The sequence below is a fragment of the Macaca thibetana genome, chromosome 4 (assembly GCF_024542745.1).
Source record: "Macaca thibetana thibetana isolate TM-01 chromosome 4, ASM2454274v1, whole genome shotgun sequence".
NCBI lineage: Eukaryota > Metazoa > Chordata > Mammalia > Primates > Cercopithecidae > Macaca > Macaca thibetana.
In genome coordinates, this window is record NC_065581.1 from 22,605,145 (window position 1) to 22,627,219 (window position 22,075).

Genomic DNA, 22,075 nt, shown 5'->3' on the forward strand with positions numbered 1-22,075 from the left:
AAAGTTAATTGACTAGTAAATGTTCTGTATTTCAAGTCTATTACATAAAAATTAAGCACTTAAAAATTCAGTGATGTTTCAAATTAAATTAGACTAGGTCCCAATACAGAAACATTTAAAATATATACACAAGTCTTTGAGACTATTTGGATACACCTGGATATATTTTTCTTGTGGCAGAATGTGGGTCATGAAAAATAATAATCTTTCATTTTCAAAGTAGAAATATACTAATGCATAAATGTATTGCTTATAATGTATCAGTCTGCAGGGTATTATTTTTCTCATAATAGGAAATGGCAGACGTAGGTAACTATATTCTTCTGGTGTAAAATGGAACAGAACAATCTTTTGCAATTACAATGCATAGACTATACTGGCCCTAGTGCAGGAAGCATAACAATTTGCATATTTTAATTTGGAGGTTAGGGACCCCTGTCAAAGTAACAGCTTGGACCAGGTCAGCAAGGAGAAATTGAGAAGAGAGAAATAATTGAAAAGGCAGTTCCCAACAAAATGAAATTTGTCTCGTTGTCACTTAAGGTTGTCTTCTTGTCTTTTTGAGAGAGCAAGGTCAGCTTAAGAATGAAGGGAGAGTAGAGCTTGGTAGATCACTAAGGACCAAAGGATAATTTTTTTAATAACAGTGGCAATTGCAATATATATTTATGAAGGGAAGAGGAAAAAAATGCACATCGCTTTCCAGTTAAGAGTCAGCAGGTGTCCTTTGTGTCAAAATATTGCAGAGGTGTACATGGCTGCTCTAAAGTTTGTCCTCAAAGACAAGCAGGTTACAAAGGAGATGAAGTACTTAATGAAATAATTTAGTGTGACATATTGATATTGAAGGCTGGAAGGCAGAAAAGGATTTGCAACAAAATTAAGGTATGTCTTTCTTGAAACAGTTCCCCATTCCTTTCTCCGAGGGCTGATATGAGATTTTCCCAAGAAAACAAGCTCGTTTTATTTCTCTCTCCAAGTTTATGCCAAAACATAGATGCCAATGTGAAGCTCAACATCTGCACCACATGAAAATCTCATTGGAATATAGTCCAGAGAAAAGTCAGGTTATGAAATGTTTCGTGGGTTATGTATTGAAGGGGTTTTAATCTCTCCAGTGTCATGTGTTTTCAGTTAGAATGTACATTAGTAAAAAAACCTAGAGCACTAGCGGTGAAGGGAATTAGGCCTGGGAAATGTTAGTTGTAGATAGCGGGAGTGGAGGTGGCTAGTGCTATTATCAGGGCATAAAAACAGCAGCCAAACTTCTATTCTGAGTAAGGATAAACAAGGTCACAAGTTTCTGAGTATACTATAAAGTAATTGCTTGAGAAAATGAAGAAATGTATTTCATGTTCATGATATAGTGTCATCATTTACATAAAAAGCAAAGAAAAACACCCCCCAAAAAGTTATATTCTGTGATTGCCAAGCTGTTTTCTGCCCTCACACATCTCAAGGAAACCCATTCCTCAGTAATGATGGCTCACTATGTCAGTGACTCTCAACTGGCAATAAGTAGAGAATCAAAGTTAGCAGGAAAGCAGTTAGGAAGGATGAAATGTGTAAGAGTTCCCCTTTCCCTCCTTTGTATACAATCAAGAGTACAGCATCAATCACCAGGTAAAAAATCAAAATATTGGGCTTAGAGTACTAGTTCTCTAGCTGTGCAACCTTGGACAAATCTATTAGTATTAATAACTCCAATTTTCAGTTTTCTCATCTTGAAACAATACGTTGTTCTGCACAGTTTTTGTGAAACCACATACGTGAATGTGCTGTTTTAGACTGTGAAGTGTGCTGAAGATTTAAGTTTTCCTTATTAATTGGCAGAGATGAATGTACTTACTTGGTCTCGAGATTCTTGCAAACCCGTTTGTTTAGTCATTTTCTCTAGAGCTGAATCTCAAACACTAATGTGCTGTCTCTCTGGTCCCAATCAGATAAACAATGTTATGATCTGCTTCTACACACTTACCTGCCCAGGGCATCCCTCCAGGAGGAATGGACTTGTCCTTACAAATGCATTTTTTAAAATTTTTATTATACTTTATGTTCTAGGGTACATGTGCACCATCATTCTCAACAAATGCATCTTTAATATGAAGAACAACTGTTGCTCCAAAAACAGTTCTGAAATTTCTGTCACCTAGTGACTCCTAAATTTGCTGTGATTTTTCTCTTTTGAAAAATAATAAGAAAATGTGTCAAACAACATATCTAATCCTGAGGTAATGTCCTGGTGAAAAGCTGCAAAGTGGCAATTCTGAAGAGAAAGTTTATAGAATATACTTGGCAATCTTGAGAATTTTCATTTAAAAAAAAGACCACACAACACTTGCTATGAAAAAATATTACATTCTCTCCAGAGAAGTAACACTTCCTCCTTTGTTCTGGAGGTTCTCCAAAGACTTCAAAGCCATTTTGCAGGTTATGTTACCTAAAGTTATTAAAACTCACAAAATATCCATGAAGTAATAAAATGGAAACTATTCATATGCCAGTCAAACAGATACAGAAACAGTGGTCCTAAGAAAATATGACCTATCTAAAGCCTCCTAACAAAAAATTGATGGGTCCAAAAATAGAATCTAGGCAGCTGACTCTAGACATTCCAAAACACTTCCTCTCTTCAGAATTATTATTGTTAATTCCCTCTACACATAAACAACCTCCAGCTCCCGGAGGATGGATGAGATCATGCTAACAAGTCATCCATTCTTTCCATAAGAAATACAGCAGTCATAGCCAATGAGTTAATTCATAGAATGTTCATGTGCCATAGTGAACACACACACACACACACACACACACACTCCCCACACTCCCATTCTAGGTGCAGATTGTTTTTGTTTTCTTCAGTTAAGCTGTAGTTGAGATTTTAATTTCAAGCTTTAGCCCATGACTTCTGCCTAAATTTCACACTCGATGCTTCCCTATGTCTTCTTGTTCTTTCCTCCCTGTATCAAATAGTAAAAAACTAGACCATGGTAAAATGGATTTTTGACAGATTTTATAATTTAGCTATTGTCACTTCCACAAAGGCCATTCATTATACTAACATGTATTATGGACATGAAACAGAATTTGAAAAGTTGAAAGTCATTCAACCCTGATCATAAAAAATAATTCCATAATTTAAAGTTACCATATCAGAATTAAATTTGATTTAAAGATGTTAAAAAATGAATATATTTGAGAAAGAAATCCTTGCAAATAGCATCTCAATATAATGTAGGCAATTTGCACAATTTACGTATACTTTCTCCTGCCAAGATACTTCTAAGAAAAGACAATGGTAAAGACAATGGTAGTAGGAAACAGGAACTGGCTCTCCGAAGACCAGCTGCAGTTATCGGCAAAAGATACTTTGTCTATGTGTGCAGTTTAAAAAGGACTGGTAGCCTACACTGGGTTTTAGGTCAGACTGGAGCATGTGGGGTTGAGGGGGAAAGCTATTACCAGCATCCTCTTCTTTAAATATGAAAGAGGATATTCTGGCTACATTGTTGGTGATCAGCAGTGTCTGACTCAGCCTCTGCAATTTTTCCATTATAATGCTCACGAAAATAGGGAAAGAGATGCAGTTTCAACAGTGGAAACTAGAAATGTGGGTCAAAAATGTGTCATGCAAAAGTTGGAGAGTCAACTAAGGAAAACTTAGCCTGGAGGCAGAGTGAGAAAGGCACATGGGTTAATGAGGTAGGGGATTTCCATCTAAACAGACTCATAGAGGCACAAACCCACCTTTCTGCTTTGTAAAAGCTCCACTCTATTTAATCCAAATACACTGTTCCACCCCTTGGCCCTGCTTCAAGCTCTAATGCATCTCTCCACCCCAATATTCCTCAGGAATGAAATGCTAATGAGGTCAAAATGAATGTGAGTAATATTTTAGATTTTCTTCACTATTTGGGAGTTTTCTGCAATGCAAGAAATACAGAGAACTTCAGACTAGACAGAATAAGATTCTTCCCTTGTGTCTAGACAAGGTAATCTAGTCATAACACCATGAGATTGTTTCTCAGACCAACAGATACTAAATTAAAGACAACATGGTACCAGAAAGTTGACTGGTGTGAACAGTGATACCTCCTATATCTTAAGATTTGAAAGGATGATTCTAACTAGATTCAGATAAAACTGAGTAATACTAAAACAGAATAATCCATTTGTTTCAAGGATGAGGCAATCTCTTTTCAAAACAAGTAAGTACTGTATGAAGTGATTGTATAACACAAAACACAGACACTAGAACTAGAGAAGGAGCAGAAGGATATTTTTTGAAATCATTTGTAATTTTAAAAGCTTATAAATTACTGTATTTGTTTCTTGCTGTAAAAAATGTAAGGAAACAAGGCTTCCACACAATAAGCCAATAATGGTAAATTTATTAAAATTACACACTGACATTTGAATTGGAAGGACAGAAAGTAGCATGATAATTTCTAGAGGCCGAGAAAAGGAAGGAAGAGAGAATTGTTTAATGAGTACAGAGTTTCAAGTTTGCAAAATGAGAAGAGTTTTGGGGATTGGTTACACAGCAGTTTGTATTTAACACTACTGAACTGTCACTTAAAAGAGTTAAGATGGTAAATTTCATATTATATACATTTTGCAATTATTAAATTAGAAAGAAAGATAATAACTAATGTAAAAAACAAAAGTAACTTGAATGAGAGGCAAGCTAAATATGTCAGAGGAAAAGAAAGGTCTCTGTGTAACTTAGTGGATATGAGCACAGGATTTGCATTAAAAATTGTCTTATTACATATTACAGTTCCACTATTTTCCAACTCTTTTATTTTGGAAAAGTTCCTTAGTCTCTGAAAGCCTTATTATCTTCACTTTAGAAAGCGTAATAATAGCACATTCTTCATAGGATTTCTGGTAAATATTCATCGAGATAATGCATTCAAAGTGAATGGTGTTTGGCATATAGTTAAGTGCTCAATAAATATTAATTATTGTTAAGTTATTCAAAACCCAAAATGTAATCACATAATTAAAATCAATATTATAAATAATAAAGACCTATATCAACTTTACAAAGATTGAACTATTAATAATGAATAAAAACTTGAGTGATTCTCATAGAACACAGAAGAAATAAGTAAGAAAATGAAAACAATTTGAGAAAAGATGATAGATATGGAGGGCAGAGAAAAATCTTCAACATATCTTAACTGGTGGCTTAATAAGGAATTTAAAGTCACAAACAAATTATAATAGAAGCCAAAGTTTCTATACTAAATACTTCAGTTTTTCAGAAGAAAAACCAAATAAATAAATGAAAAGAAAAACCAGTCCAATAAATAGAAAAAAACAGACAGAGGTTTGTAAAATTTTGTTTACTTTTTCATGTATTTTTAGTTTCAACTTTTAAAGAAAGTTCTTTAATTCCATCCAGGCAAAGCATTAACAATAATTTTTAAAAGTCACAACACCAAACCAAACAACAAAAGCCAGAATTGTTCCACATTTTTTTGAATTTACAAAATTCTAGAACCTCATTGAACAATGTCAGATCTCACAATCTCAATTGCCGTCACAAGTCAGATAGGCAATGCAAAATAATGAGGTAGGGCAGGTAAGTACTATGGCAAATTGGAGATTGCAAGTCCAACTTAAGGGCAGAAGTTGCGACTCAATTCTAATTCTGAATTGCTATGTGAGAATGCTCCAGTGCTGCCAACTGCTCTACCTTGTGAGCAAAGCCTACAAGTAGGGATTTTTATGTGAAATCTTCAGATTTGTTTAAAGTCATCAACCAATTCACATTTTCAGTTAAGTGCTCTGCAGGCCAAGCAAAACAGATCAACACACAATATGGTCTGTAAGCAATACCTTGTCCATAGTTTATAAAGAACAAGGTTATAACCTAAATATAAGAGCTCCGTTTCTAGTCAAGTTTCTGTTCCTATGTAAAAGAAAAATATATTTCCATATGTTTAAACTGAGTATACATTTTATATATCCATCCTTCGTTAAAAATAAAAACCACAATGTATACTATAGCTGACAAATCAATCAAACACAATAAATAATTCAAAATGAAAAAGCAATAAGATAAAGCTGCTGGTGAAAAACATGGGTAATAATGACAAAAATTATAAATTATGGAAAGAAATCAAAATAATGCTTGTAAATTATATATGTTAAACATGTATACATTAAGGAAAACAAATAAATATGAATTTATATGGAAAATAAATTTATAAACATTTTTAAATTGGAGAAATTTAAAGCATTTTGATTTTAAAATTGACCAACAGTCAAATTAGCTCAGAATGTGTAATATCCAAATCAGCTTCCAAATTTCTCGTAAAAGGAGACATTATCCTTAATGGGAAAGACAGTGATAATGCAAAAGACATAGAAAATGGAAAACCAGAAAACATAAGCAATGTTAAAATGCAGAGTCTCAAATAGGTCCATAATATCAAATTACATATGAAGGACACATATCAAAAGTCAAAAAACATTTTAAAAGTAAAATTTGGGATGAAGTTATATTAGAAAAGCAGAAATGATATAGTGGCAGTTGTTTACTCTGCCTAATTTAGGAGTAAAGTTAATGCTCCATAAGAAAAGCCTGAAAACTAGAGTTGTGAGCCAAATACTGCCTATTTCCTGTTTTGTAAATAAAGTTTTATTGGACAATACATCAATAAATGATGTATTATCTATGGTAGAGTTGTGTGTTCGTGACAGAGAGCATATTGCCCGTGGTACTGAAAATATTTACTTTCTGGTCCTTCACATAGAAAGTTTGCTGTTCCCCAATTTACAATATGCATGTCATTATTCTGTGGCTTATTGCTTTCCTTGTGTACAGAGGCATAGCATTAGAGATATAAATCCTCCAAGTTAATAAATCTGAAATTAATACATTACTGTCCTTTAATAAATAAATTATTATGCCACAATCAAGTTGTTTCCAATATAACCTATATTAAACTGATTTTTTAAATTATTCTACAACTAGGAATTATTTGCACTGAAAGTTGAACATGTCAGCAAGGTCATAATTTTTACGTCTCTCATTTGTCATAGTGAAATATTACAAATTATATAAACATTGTAATGCCTGCAACTTTTTGTTTACATTGCTTAGTTTCATGATAATTTTGAATTTTTAAATTTATTTCCTTTGATTTTTACAGCCTCCTTCATCTCTTCTCTTTGTAGGGAATAATTCTAGTGTAAGTATTATGCATTGATGTTACACAAAAGTTCAATAATATTGCACAAAGTAGAAAAATAATATACAAAGTCCAGGAATAAAAAGGGTCATCTTAAAATGATAAAGGGATCAATTCATCAAAAAGACATAATGACCCTAAACATTTATTTACCAAATATTTATGTGATATTAATAGAGCCACCCTTTGATTAGTGTTAGCATGGCACATCCTTTCCCATCCTTTTGCTTCTAACTTATCTATTTCTCTATATTTATATAATGGGTTTCTTCTAGGGAGTGTATCTTGCTTTAAAAAAATATAATCATATGATCTTTGCCTTTTAATTGGGATTTAGTCTATTTATATTTGGTGTGATTATTGGCATGGTTGGGTATAAATCTATTATTTTGCCATTTATTTTTCATTAGTCTCTTTTTTTGTTCCTTTTTTACCTTTTCTGCCTTCTTTTGGATTATTTTTTATGATTCCATACTATTTCTTTTGTTGGACAATTAGTAATAACTGATCATTGTGTTATTTTAGTGTCTACTTTAGTGTTTAAAGTGCACATCTTTAACTTATCAATCTTCAAGTGATGGTATATAAATTAATGTGTACTATAAGACACTTAAAAATTATATTTCCGTTTCTTCCCTCCCAGCCTTTATGCAATGTAATCAAATATTTTGCTTTGATATCTGTTATAACTCATAATATACATTGTTACTCATTTTTTTACAGTAGATTATCTTTGAAGAATATTTAAATAATTTTTAAAGAAAGCTTTATATGTGCTACATAGGTATCATTCCTAAAGTTCTTCATTGGTTTCAGATATTTATGTTTGAAAAGCCTTCATTTAATCTTTGTTTTCTAAAGATATTTTCAATAGGTAAATAATTTCAGCTTGTTACTTGCTTTTTTTTTTTTAGTGTAGTTTGCATTATTTGAATTCTGCTAAAATACTTAAATTTTTAAAAATATATATGTGTATCTCCACACCCCTCCCTACTGCCCCTGGCTGATGTTATAATGTTTTTTTCTTTATCGTCAACTTTAAGTAATTTGAATGAGATGTGACTTGCTAAAGTTTTGTGTGTTTTCTTTTTCCTGGCACTTGCTCTTGAGGTTTGTTGAGTTTCTTGAATCAGGAGATCTGTGATTTTCAGCAAATTTGAAAAAATAGTGCCCATTATTTCTTCAAATATTCTGTGTATATCCTGATTTCTTGTGTTTCAGGAACTCCAATCATATACATATATATAATTATATATATATATATTTAATATATGTTTTTTTGTTCCAGAGCTCACTGATGCTCTGTTCAATTTTTAAAAGGCTTTATCTTTTATATTTTTAAATTTCAGATGGTTTCCATTGATACATCTTCTTCCACAATGTTTAATCAGCCATGAATCCCACTCAGTGAATTTTTTAATCTCAGATATTATAGGTTTTATTGGTACAAGCTCAATGTAGGTCTTTTTATATCTTGTGTTTCTACTTAACAAGTTTTAGTTTTCCTCTGGATATTTGAATATATAGAATACAGATAGGATATTAAGGTTGGTGCAAAAGTAATTTCAGTTTTTGGCATGACTTTCTTTTTCTCTTTTTTCTTTTTCTTTTCTTTTTTTCTTTTCTTTTCTTTTTTTTTTTTTTTTGAGATGGCGTCTAGCTCTGTCACCCAGGCTGGAGTGCAATGGCACGATCTCAGCTCACTATCACCTCTGCCTCCCAGGTTCAAGCAAATCTCCTGTCTCAGTCTCCTGAGTAGTGGGGATTACAGGCACCTGCCACCATACCCAGCTGATTTTTGTATTTTTAGTAGAGACAGTTTCACCATGTGGGCCAGGCTGGTCTTGACTCCTGACCTCGTGATCCGCCTGCCTCGGCCTACCAAAATGCTGGGATTACAAGCATGGGCCACCCTGCCCAGCCACCATTACTTTCAATGGCAAAAAAAACCACAATTACTTTTGTACCAACCTAACTGTTTTAATATCCCTGCCTATTATCATTTGTGTTATTCTGACTCTCTTCAAATATTAGTTTTGCTCATTTCATTTCCTCTTTCTTTCCTCCTAAGACTCAGTTGTATATGTTAGGAGTTGCTAAACTTTTTCTGTAAAATGCAAGATAGTAACTACTTTAGTAAGTACTCAACTCTGCCAGTGTAGTGGCATAGAAAGCAGCCATAGACAATATCTATGTGAGACATGAATTATGATAAATATACCTTTTTGTCCTAATGTTTCTTTTACTGGCAGATAAGATTCTTCCTGGCATTAAATTATATTTTTCATATCATAAGATTACTATGTCACTTCTCTTTTGGTTTATATTTGCCTAATATATCTTACGTTTTTTTCTTTAGACAACTTACTGTTGAATTTAAAAAATGCATCATTAGAGTCTCCACCTTTTAACTCATATGTTTAATCAACTTTTGTAGTTAACAACGGTTATATTGGTAAGTATTTTTCATGTAAATTTCACATTTTGTTTTTCCTTTTTCTCTACCTGTGCTTTCTATTTGAGAGTGATTCGTTCGCTGCTAAAAATTTATTGATGGCATTTTTTCTCATTATGGCAGGTGTCTTTCTCCAAAGACCCATAATCATGATTATTTTCTTGTAATCAATTCTTAAACTTATATATGTAAACATACACATACACACATATATGTGTATGCATTTAAGAATTTTATATATGTTCCTGCTAACAACTTAAGTAATATAATTTTCCCAAGAGGACATTTTTCTTGATGAGACAAATAACTTAATTCACTCTCATTCCTCATGTTCCCTACCTTATCAAATTGAATCATGTTGAATTTTAGTTCTGGCTATTGTAAATATACTTCTCCATTTGCTCTAAATTTTTTCCCCTTTCCTTCTCTTTCCCTCCACCCACCTCATTCTCAGTCTTTGCCAAACTATGATCAAATATGTTGCCACATAGTTGATCATTTCACTTATATCTCTTCCATCATTTTCTGGCATTGTACTTTTCTAATTTGATTTCTTCTAAAATTATATTCAACTGGGGTATTTGTTATTTTCTTTGCTTTCTATTTAGCAGTATTCAAATATTTCTGTTTTTGATAATTTAAGTTTACTTATAGTCTGTCTAAGTGTGAATTTTTTATTATCAATAATATTTGACATTCGATGATCTTTCTAAATCCAAGATCTTTAATCTTTAATTATGTGAAATATACGTAAATTTTTATGTATAATATTCCCATGTGGAACTTAATAATTCATTGTTTTTCTTTTATATGGTTAAACTTGCTAATATCTTCATAACTATATTTATTATTCTACTTATAATTCTTAATCTGTCAGTTCTAGTATTTACACTTAAGATAGTTGTCCAGTTGGTGCTTTTTCTTTTGGTAATTATAGCCTTTGCATCTAGTTATTTTGGTGAGTGAGTTCATGCTCCCCTGGTCTATCAGCTACTCTGTTTCAGCAGGATCTCTGAATAGAAAAGATGTCTGCATTTCTGAAAATGTGTTTTGGGTAAGGGCCAAAAGCCAGGCTGCAATTTATATGAATTTCGGCGAGGTTAAAAATAGAGACAAGGATAAGCCCCTAGGCAGAGAGTCAGAGTCCCAGGCACTGCAGAACCTGTGTGGATTCCAGGCTGTAACAGTCAGTCCTCCAAGAGGTTCATCTGGTCAGTAATTCATGTCTCATGTTTAATGGTAATACAGCAGTAGGGGTGGTGGTGGGGGAGGGCAGTTTCCTGAGATTATTATTTATCAGTGAATGGGTATTTGGAGGGAAAGGAGGAGGAAGGGTCAATGCCCAAGGGCAGCTGGTCAGTCTTCTCTTATTTTTAAAAATTTGTCACCCAAAGAGGGCCTTTCTGCTACCTAAATATTACTTCAGAGACACCACACAAGCGATCTAAGCTGCTGTAACAGATTTTTGGGTAAATGGGAAGGAGTAATTGTCCAAAGACTATGTAGGGGAAAGGCAAGTGCAAAATTGAAAAGGCTCTTCTCTGCTTTATCTTATCAAGGCCATCTGTGGAGTACTTCCATAGGAAAATGCGAATTCCTATACTTTCCACACCCAGCAATTACAATTTTCGATCTTCTCAAGGTCTTCTGTTGGTTGCTTTGGTTAGTTTCTCAAAGATGTTTTCCTGTAATGACAATATTATAAAGTAAACTTTAAGGTTAAGTTGAGGAAGCTGAATCTAGCACAAGTCAGTTCACAATTCTACCAGGGACTAGAACTCTCCAGTCTGTCCTTTGTTAATTTTACAGGTAGGCCAGGCGTGGTGGCTCATACCTGTAATCCCAGCACTTTGGGAGGCCAAGGCGGGTGGATCACTTGAGGTCAGGAGTTCCAGACCAGCCTGACCAGCATGATGAAACCCCATCTCTATTAAAAGTACAAAAATTAGCTGGGTGTGATGGCAGGTGCCTGTAATCCTAGCTACTTGGGAGGCTGAGGCATGAGAACTGCTTGAACCCGTGAGGCGGAGCTTGCAGTGAGCAGGGATTGAATCACTGCACTACAGCCTGGGTGACAGAGCGAAACTCCGTCTCAAAAAAAAAAAAAAATTTACAGGTAGTTTGCTTTTGTTTCATTTTCTTTCTGTAGTTCAAAAGCCCTTCTCCCAACCTGAGTCAATTTGCATAGTTTTCTGCTCAAGGGCTCCAATAAACTCACTGGTATATGCACACCCCATTATAACTTTAAAAGTGTTCTGTTCCAAAAAGTGGTCAATAAGAACTTTACCCGGTTTAAATTCTGATTTTTTTAAAGTGAAGGAAAATAGGAGAGCTTGAGATGATTTCCTGTTCCTGAATCTCTAATTTAGTATAGTGCTCTCCTACTAGTAGTTTGAACTGACAAAAGAATTGACTACACTGTGAAAGAAGTTGAATTACATCTTTGCCTCCCCCCACCTTCAATTTAGGAGCATTTTCAAAATTAGGCATCAAAATGCAAAAACATCATAAAATAAATTTGAAATGCAGAAATTACTACTTGCACGGTGTCTGTACAATTTTAATTCTAAACATTTCTAAAAACTCTTCTAAGATAGCATTTTTGTGTGTGTGAAGGGAGGTGGAATGGATAATTTGAATTACAAAAAAGACTTGATAACCCCCCACACATCAATTTACCTGTGAACAAAAAGACTCACACTGAGAAAATGGGACTTGGGACTATTTGATAAATTACTACAGACTACTTGAATATTCCATTAGCAAAATAATAGCTCATTATGGAACCTCAGAAGAATGTAGTATAATTACAATAGTACTATCCTCCCTTGGAGATTGGGAGGAATGCAAATGTTAAAAATGATAACTATTTAACCAATGCTAGAGAAAAATGCCTCAAAACAAACTCGGAGGGTATATGATTTATGGAACTTAGGGAAATTATTACAGTTTCCACCAGCTTTAATTAGTTGAATGTGTTTCTACCAAATGAAGGTTATTCACATTCTTGGACCATATAGATGTATATATGCACACCCCACATGTGAATAATGACAGAATTGCCTTAGTCTCTGTTAAAATTTTCTGTAAACTGCCCCTGGATGTATTTGAGAAGTGATGACACGGTCACATTCTCAGTACCAGGTGAGAACATTTTGAGAAGCTGTTTATTGAACAGGGGTGCTAAAGTAGAAGATTAGAAAGGGTATATGATGGAGGGAAAGAATGGAGGGTGGGAATGAAGGATGAAAGAGAAAGAAAAAATGGAATAATGAAAAGAAACCTAATGTCTAACTTATAATTATGATGACCTCTATCACAAAATAAAGTAAAAAATAACAATAAAACTGCCCAAGTTTTTGAACTAATATGTATCAAGTGCCCTTCTCTTGCTACTGGACCCAAAAAATGATATATAAATGGATGAACAAAACTAATTTTTCTTTAACAATTTAGCTTTTTCAGCCATGAGATGTTGTGACATCCAATAAACTAATCAAGCCATTTAATTTTTAATCAAGCCATTTAATCTCTTAAAATTAAAAAGTTGCTTTAAGAAAATAAAAGGTATAATAATTACTAATGTCAGCCATGAGAGCACATTCAACACGTGGCTTTTATTTCTTTTCTAAAGCTGACATATCCCAAATTTAGGAAATTTGCAAAGTATTTCTAAGCAAGAATTTCACAGTGAGTGTTATGCTTAATGAGCAGGGATATTCATACCTAAACCACGTTGGTATGTTTAATGTCACTTAGTTGAAAATGAAGTTTGCAATAGCCCAAACTTCCCCATGTGAAGTATATATTTGTCTAGGTTCCCATCCTTTTGTAAAGATCACCAGAGACAAAGTCAACTTAGAGAATATTTAAGGAAAAACATTTCCATATTAAAAGCAATAATATAGAATAGTTATGCTTATCAGAATGCCTAGAATATTCTGTTCAAATGTCTTAATAGGATGAACACAGGACTTTACCCAATGTATTCACTACCAGACTGTCAAGGCTAGAACTTGGCAAATAATTCATTTGCAGAATGAATATAATAAAGAAAACATAAAACAACATGTTAAGTAAGACTGTGTATGTTTTCCCAAAATATAGCCAACTTTTAATTATTTGTTGGCAATCAGTGGCATTGATAGCCCAATATCATGATGAAATTTGGAAAGTTTATATGTTTAGAGAAAAATGCTTTAACTTTCTAAATGATGATTCTTTTGGACATAAAATATCTTTCTAGTTCTACACATAGGCAGCATTATGGGAAACAGTGACTAGGAATATAACTAAAGAAATAAGATTCCTTTGAATAACCTATAAACAGAAAACCAAATGTAACTTATTTAGCATTCGTCTATGACAATAGTATTCAGAGATTCAACAAGCAACATTCTGTAATATTTAGTAATTATTCTAAAATTTTTTCTTAACCTTGGTTGGTTCTGGGTAACAGGGAGTAAGCATTCCTCCTCTCTCGTATTGAAACCAACTAGAAACCCTGGGGAGAATGCATGGAGCAGCTATTTGTGAACTGTAAATACTAGCAAGAGGATTGGAGTTCAGAATTCCAAACTCATCAAACCCAAACCAGCAGTGAAATTTTTCTTTTTTCCCCTCTGACATCCCTTGTCTTGGATTTAACACAACCAGAAACTTGGAAGTGAGTACTCCTATAGAGACAGAAAATTCCAGGAGGAGCCATAAAAGGGGACCCTATCACCCCTGAGAGAGATGTCCAGCCCCCACCCTCCCTTTCCTGTGCCAGGCCCTTGGCCAACCTTGTCCAACCTGTGGCCTATGGACTGCATACGGCCAAGGATGTCTTTGAATGTGACCCAACACAAATTTGTAAACTTTCTTAAAACATTATGGAATTTTTTTTTGGTGGGGGGGCTTTTTTCCCCCCTAGCTCATAGACTATCATTAGTGTTAGTGTATTTTATGTGTGGCTCAGGATAATTCTACTTTTAATGTGGCCCAGGGAAGCCAAAAGATTGGACATTCTAGCCCAGGCTATCCCATGGCAGCCCTGGCAATTATAGTACGGAAACCCAGAAGAGACAAACTCACTCCAAGCAAGGAGAGCCTTTCTGCGCCCTCCCAGCAGCTGCAATTCCAAGAAGGTGGGGCTAATTCCCATCACTTGTTTTCTCTCTCTGCTCCTCCTGTTGCTTGGCCCAGGTTGGAGGCACAATCTTCTGTAGACACTTTTCACCAAATTAGGGTGTTTTCAGCCATGATTCCTTCAAATATTTTCTCAGCCTCACTCTTTTTTTCCCCGCCCCCTCTGACACTCTAACAATATAAATCTTCGACCTTTTGGTATTGCTCTACAAGTGTGTGATGTTCATTAGTTGTTTTCTTTATGCGGTTTTTCTCGGTTGTACAGATTGAATTGTATCTACTTATCAATTGTCACGTTTACTGACTCTTTCCTCTGCCATCTCCACTTTGTTATTAATACCACCCTATGAAATTTTTATTTCTCACAGTGTACTTTTCAGTTCTAAAATTTCCATTTGTATCTTCTTTGTCTTCTGTTTCTTTGCTGAGATTTTTCTGTCTTTTCATTTGTTGGAAGTATGTTTCTGTCATCCTTTTTTATTGGAGAAGTGTTAAAACCACTTTAAAATTTCTATGAGATAATTCCAACATCTGTGACATCTAAGTGGGGACCCACTCGAAACTTGGGTTTCGAGTCTCTGGGTTTTTTTTTTTTTTTCTTTTTTTTAGATGGAGTATTGCTTTGTAGCCCAGGCTGGAGTGCAGTGGTGTGATCTCGGTTCACTGCAACCTCCACCTCCCGGGTTCAAGCGATTCTCCTGCTTCAGCCTCCCAAGTAACTGGGACTACAGACATGCGCCACCACACCCAGCTAATTTTTGTATGTTTAGTAGAGGTGGGGTTTCACCATGTTGGCCAGGATAGAGTCTCTGGGTTTTGTTGAAATTCTACAAAGAATGTGAATATTTTTGCTTTAATAGCAAGTAACCTAATTGGGTCAGGTCATAAGTTATGACCAGGCTTCTTTGGCCAATTTGGCTTTCAAGGTCTTTGCAGTGTGATTCCAATCTGTCCTCCAAGTCCTGCATGCAGCCAGTCCAGGACTTGGGCAGTGGTCTATCCCCTAGTTCAGTTCTCAAAGTCTATGCGTTCTATTCAGGTTTACGTCCATGCACACACAGCTCCGGGTTAGTACAGGAGTTCATGTACAACTAAAAGGAGCTGTTTTCTGAAGCTCTTACCTCTTTGAAATCTTTGTACTTTGTGGTTTCCTTAGGGTCCTTTTTTCAGTCATCTGGCCAGAAATCTAAAGCATCCTGTTTCGCTCTGCTTCACGCTGTACTTGACTGTAGCCACGTCAGAAACAAGTGCAGGCAGTGGGAACTGGATAGGGGAAGTAACACCGTTGCTCTAAGATTCTGTGATGGCTGAGGCAGCAGAAAACAGAGCAAAGAAAACAAAACAAAGCAAAAAAACAAAACAAACATGGATTTCCACACTTTCTCTGAGCATTAGGAGGTCCTTTTAGCTTTCCTTGAGCCAGAACCAGAGTGATTTTCCTGAATTTCTGTCTGTGTCAGTGATTCCTTCTGGTCCTCAGGCTATCTTGAGTTCAGGCAATGGAATTCCAGAGAGGAAAAAACTTGGTGAATTCACTGTAGTTTTTGATGGTTCTTGACTTCTGGTCTTCTGATTCAATCCATCTGCCCCTATTTGCTTTATTCTTTTCTCTTTTCTTAACTTTTAAGTTCAGGTGTACAAGTGCAGATTTGTTACAGAGGTAAACTTGTGTGACGGAGGTTTTTGTACAGATTATTTCATCACCCGGGTATTAAGGCTAGTACCCATTAGTTATTTTTCCTGATCCTCTCCCTCCTCTCATTCTCCATCCTCTGATAGGTCCCAATGTGTGTTGTTCCCCTTTATCTGTCCATTTATTCTCATCATTTGGCTTCCATTTATAAGTGAGAACATGCAGTATTTGGTTTTCTGTTCCTGAATTAGTTTGCTAAGGATAATGACCTCCAGCTCCATCCATGTCCCTGCAAAGGACATGATCCCATTCTTTGTTATGGCTGCATAGTATTCCAGGGTGTATATGTACTGCATTTTCTTTAGTAGTTTCTCTTCATATCATATAAATCTTTCACCTGCCCCTGTTTTCTTTTCAGAGTCATCTGCTTCATCCACATTCTTTCTAGGTACATTGTTTTATAGCTACCTTCAGTGAAAGAGATGATTGAAGTGGAGTATGCTTTATCCATCTTTGCCAGAAATAAATCTTTCTTTCTTTCTTGTATCTATATCTGCATTTATATTTACCTGTATCTTTCCATTTCTCTCTCTCTCTAATTTCATATATATTTATTATCTATCTATCTGTCTATCTATCTATCTAATCTATCTACCCATCCATATATCCAACTGACTTAGATGCTAGAGTATAAATCTGTGAGTTGCTAGCTTCAGAATTAGTAAATACAAGGTATTAAAGGTTTAATGGGGAGGTTTAGGAAATTGAGTTAGTCAAATATGATGCATAAATGTTCAATTACATGTTTTTCATCCTGCTGTAGAGATAAAGATATAGACCTATGGTGGGGTTCATTATTCTGAATGAATCTGTGTTCCGATTCTGTGTGTCCATGGACATAACAAATTGAACCATCTATTCACCACATGCTTGAATCCCATCGATCTTATCTAGGCTAAGTGGCAATCATTCTAGGATGAATTTAGAACTACTGCTTTATAATGCTGTCCAGTCTGACTGCTGGAAAATTATCCTCCAAATTTGAAGCCAAGTCTATTTTTTTCCTGCAATTTTAACCCAGTTTCCATTTTTCTTCTTCTTTGGGTCTTAAAAAAGAGGGTTTTAAAAAAATCTATTTACTTTTTTTTCCCCCAAACAGGAAAGCCCTTTAAATATTTGAACACAGTTTAGCTTTCTCTACCTAAACATTCCTGGTTTTTCTGAAAGGTTTTCGTATAACAGTCTATGACCATGTTTCTCTGGGTGGTCTGCAGGCCATCTGTTGCAGAATATTCTGAGGTTCCTATTAAAAAATGCCGACCTGTAGGTTTCACCTCAGATGTACTGAATCAGACTGTCAGACTGGAGAGTCACTGCTCTCTGCTGTTGGAGTTGGGCCCCAGCTGGGCTCAGTGTCAACCCGCTCTGTTCTTCTTTTAACTGAGTTTTCTCTGCCCATCAAGTGAATACCAGTGGGGAACTTACCCTTAGAATCTCAAAAGTACTGTACTTTGAAAATGTTTCCAGAAATTGGCAAGGGCATATGCCTTGGGATTCCTGTATTCTCTGATGGATAATATAATTTATAGCAAGCAATGTAGTGAGAGCCAGGATCTCTGAGAGTCTAAGATACTGAAGTTACAAGTTTAAGGGGCCATTTGTGGGTCAAAAAGACTAATTAGGGAGAAAGAGAGCTAGAGATGTGGAGTTTGGCAAAGTGATTTTTATTGTTATTGCTGCTGTTATATTCCACGGGTACTTACACACTATGTTGGTGGAGTCCATTCCTCCAAAGGTGAGAGTCAGTAAAAGTTTAGTTCGGGTCCTGATGGAAATCCTTTTGTGTAAGTGTTGATCCTCAACCACAAAGAAGTGGCAACTCCCTGTGAGAAGAAATTTGCAGCCGACTTTCCTGTGAAATTCAATTGAAAGTTGAAAAACAAAATAGCAATGCTTAGGTTCTATGTCTAGAGATTCTGATTTGGGAGGCCTGGAATAAGGCCCAGATACCCATTTACTTTAAGCTTTCCAGTGATTTCCATATACATCTAGGGCTGAGAACGGCTCTCCTAAATATTTATATAGACATTCCTTTTGCTATTGATTATCAAAAGTGATGTGGACACTTCCAGGTAATTGATAACAGAATCATAAAAAACCTGATAACCATTTGGGAACAAAACTCCTCTCTTCTAGCCCATTTATTTTGAATAAAAGACTGATTTAAATTTCTAGAGAAAAGAGAGACATGTTTGCATTAATTGGGGAGAAAATATCTTTGCAACAGGGAATAAATAAAAGGAAATAAGTTGAATTCAGGGAGGAAAACTCTTTATTTTGCTTCAGAATCAGTAGCATATAATGAAAATCTGTCACTTTAAAAAATAGTAATAAAAAATAGTAAGTTTGTTTCACTAACCTATATAACATTTAGCCCCCTTCTCCTACTAGTCAGGCCCATGAGATAAAAAGAAAACTAAAAGCGGTGTTTTTGGAGCTATAAGCTAAAATGTATTCTAGAGCATTTCAAAGACAAGTAGCTATCATTCATTCTGCCCCTAGAAGCATATATGTAATTGGGACTGTGGGCCTAATTGCTTTAACTTGAAATACAACTAACATGTGTTTTTTTTTTTTTCACTCTCTTCATATTCATACATAGTGGTTTTTCCCTTTTCCCTCTTCTGATAACAATACACTTTAGTAAAACCACATAAGCAAAACCAAAATAAGGTCAGTAAATCTTGACCTTATTTATTCCCACCCCCCACCCCCCTACCCCCCTACCCCCCTACCCCTGCTACAAGATTCAACTTTCACAGCTGTTGTGATCTGTGGGCCAAATTAAAGCTAAGAGAAGCTTTGTAGTTTCTGAAATTTTCCCTTCTTTCCAGAAAGGAACAAGAAGTCTTGGAATGACTGAGCCACTGCCAGCCAGCAACAGATCTTGCAAACCCAGCCTCTCCTCTCATCTCTCAGGAACTCAGCTGATTGAAGAAAGCCACCTGTTCCTAGGCCACCCGACTTTCTCTGTAATCAAGAAATAATGACCACATTTGAGAGAAGAACCTCTTTGTTGGTTCTGATAAGTGCCCTAGGAATTTGTAGGGCAACCAAACAGAGCAAACTTCAGCTGAAATGAATGCCAAGGGCAGAGCAGAGGCATGCTAATGGCCAGATTTCATTTTTCTGTTTTTAATACCATCTGCATCTCTTTTGATATTTGAGTTACTACTTCCTGTTACATAGCTATAGTTTTTTAAAAGGATTTTTCTTCCCCTTTGGAGTTTCAGCTTTTTGTTAAGAAAATCTTTTAAGGGAGGATGTTCCAGCAGTATTAGGTTGGTGCAAAAGTCATTGTGGTTTTTGCCTCTCCTTTCAATGAAAAAAACCACAACGACTTTTGCACCAACTTTAATAACAGTGACTTGTGGAAAGGGTTTGTATGAGGAGTCAGCAGCAGACTGGACACTAGGACATGACCTAGGTTTGGCCAATTAGATGTTTCAGCCTGGGAATTTTTATCTGGAGCCAGTGATGCAGAGAGGGAGAGACAGAGAGAGAGAGAGAGAGAGAGAGAGAGAGAGAAACAGATTTAAAATGTGTTTATAGCTCTCAAGGTGTCCAGTGAGGGTGCAGCACCCAGCAGCATCAGTGTTCCATGACTGCTGAAGTGACAGCTCAGCAGGGTATCTCTGCTAAAAAGCAGTTGTTGTTCTTGCTTCTTTTGCTACCAAGTTCTCATTCTTTCCATCTATTTCCTAAGTCTGATTGTCCAGCCTGCTGTAGATTCTGTGTGCCCCATTATCTTTCCAGTAAATATTTTTCTATTTAAATTAGCCGGAATCACTTTCTGCTACCTGTGACCAAGGATCCTGTCTGATACATATGAGATGGGAAGAGTATGGTCATTAGAATGAGAAGTGATCATTTTAATTCCAAGCTTGGGAATATTCCTTGGGAAAATTTCTGCAGTTTTACAATGTATGTGGAATTATCATCTGGAGCATAAACATGAGATTGGAGATAAATATTAGAAGACTCAACTGTAGGGTACTGTAAAAAGTTGATGGGGCTTTTGAGTTGTAAGAGTAAATATACTTTTCTAGAGCTTCTTAAAATTAAATGAATGCTCATTTTTTTTTTCTAAAGTAAGGTGGACGCAATCCTCCTTTGAAGCCAAAGCTCCTGTCTGCAATCTTTCATACATAACGTGTGTTAGAGGCTCTTAACAATAACGCTTAATATGAGAATTACTGCTTTTTTTTTTGTCTTATTATTGGATCGAAAGTCTTATCTTCTTCTGATTATTAGAATCTGGGTCAGGTATTCTCCACTATTGTAGGATTGAGGGAAGCAAGTAATAGCCACTCTATCTTTGGAATGTTCCGGCCCCTTTATCAATCACTTAGGCGACCTAGTTACAAAGGATTCCTCTCTGGGACACCTAGACTTTGAGGAACCCCAAAGGAAAGAAAATAAAAGCATCTAAAGCGGGCTTTTTTTGTTGTGTGAGGGCTGTAGCAAGTGAATGGGGGGAGTTTTAAGCAGTTGTCTGGTTAGACAGAGCTAGTTAAATAAGAAGAGTTGGTGAAGCCCGTGGGAGTCAAACCCTTCTCTCTATAGTTTTCCTTTGTAAAGGATAAAGCTAGGGTTGAGTGAACCCAGAAGCTTTTTCCTGTCAGGAGGGAATTAGAACAAAGATTTTCTTTAAAGACAGTGTGCTTAGTACTGTCTAGTGACAGATGAATCTCAAAAGACTCAGTTGTGATAAAGCCCCAATGTGTAGATTCTCAGTGGAAGCACAGAGTAACTTCCTAAACTTTTCTCTACTTGTCCTTTGTTCTGCTGACACCTAATTTCCTGTTTCTGGCTCTGTTCCCTCATTTTAATCCCATCTGGCCCTTTACCTGGAAGTATTCTTAGGAAAAAAAAAAACCAAGTTGTCCTCCTTCTGAAAATAAGTATAAGTACAAGTTGTCAAACAACCATCATTTCAAAATAGAGTGGCACTGTGTTGAAATGGTCAGAAGATTTGGAGTTCTTATTCAGCATTAGACTTTCTGCTTGATTGAAACTTTCTGAGTTCCTTTTTCTGAGATACTAATATTTACTTACATTACAGGAATTCTGGGGCAAATAAATTATAGGAGCTAGAAAATCATTTAAAATATCCAATGCTCCAAGAATGGTAAATGTGATGAAAACTTTTCTGTACACTTGCAAGGAACAACTCTTTTCACTTGTCTATAGTCACTCCATTGATTCCAGCTTATCCTCAGCACGGGACTACCAGGTTCCATGCAGTTCTATTGTTGCCACCTGTTTCCCTATAGATCTGAGTTATTTTGTTGACTTCTTATTATGACTTGTATTTGGTGTGAAATTTTACTCAGTGCAAATAAATTTGTATTATCTTATTCTAATATACAACTCTGGAGTATTATATATACATGATAAGCTGGATATATCTATATGAGATAATTGCTGAAAAAATGTTTGACTATGGTGGCCTGATTCTGTAAAACCAGTGAAGTTATATAGTCCCCATTTTCAGCATTTTGATACTGTGTTTCTCTCAGGATTTACATTTCTCCTTAGAGAATGTCTCTCAGATATGTAGGGAAGCAAACATTAAGAAATGTTTTGCCG

The 22,075-nt window shown here is 35.5% G+C and overlaps 1 long non-coding RNA gene across 1 annotated transcript; it reads left to right on the forward strand.

Annotated features, from left to right (window-relative positions):
* The first annotated feature begins 7,164 nt into the window (after positions 1-7,164).
* On the forward strand, positions 7,165-20,097 carry LOC126952218 (uncharacterized). Its single transcript, XR_007724824.1, has 3 exons — positions 7,165-7,205; positions 9,565-9,660; positions 19,318-20,097. It is a non-coding gene; the product is annotated as an uncharacterized LOC126952218 (long non-coding RNA).
* Positions 20,098-22,075: the final 1,978 nt, after the last annotated feature.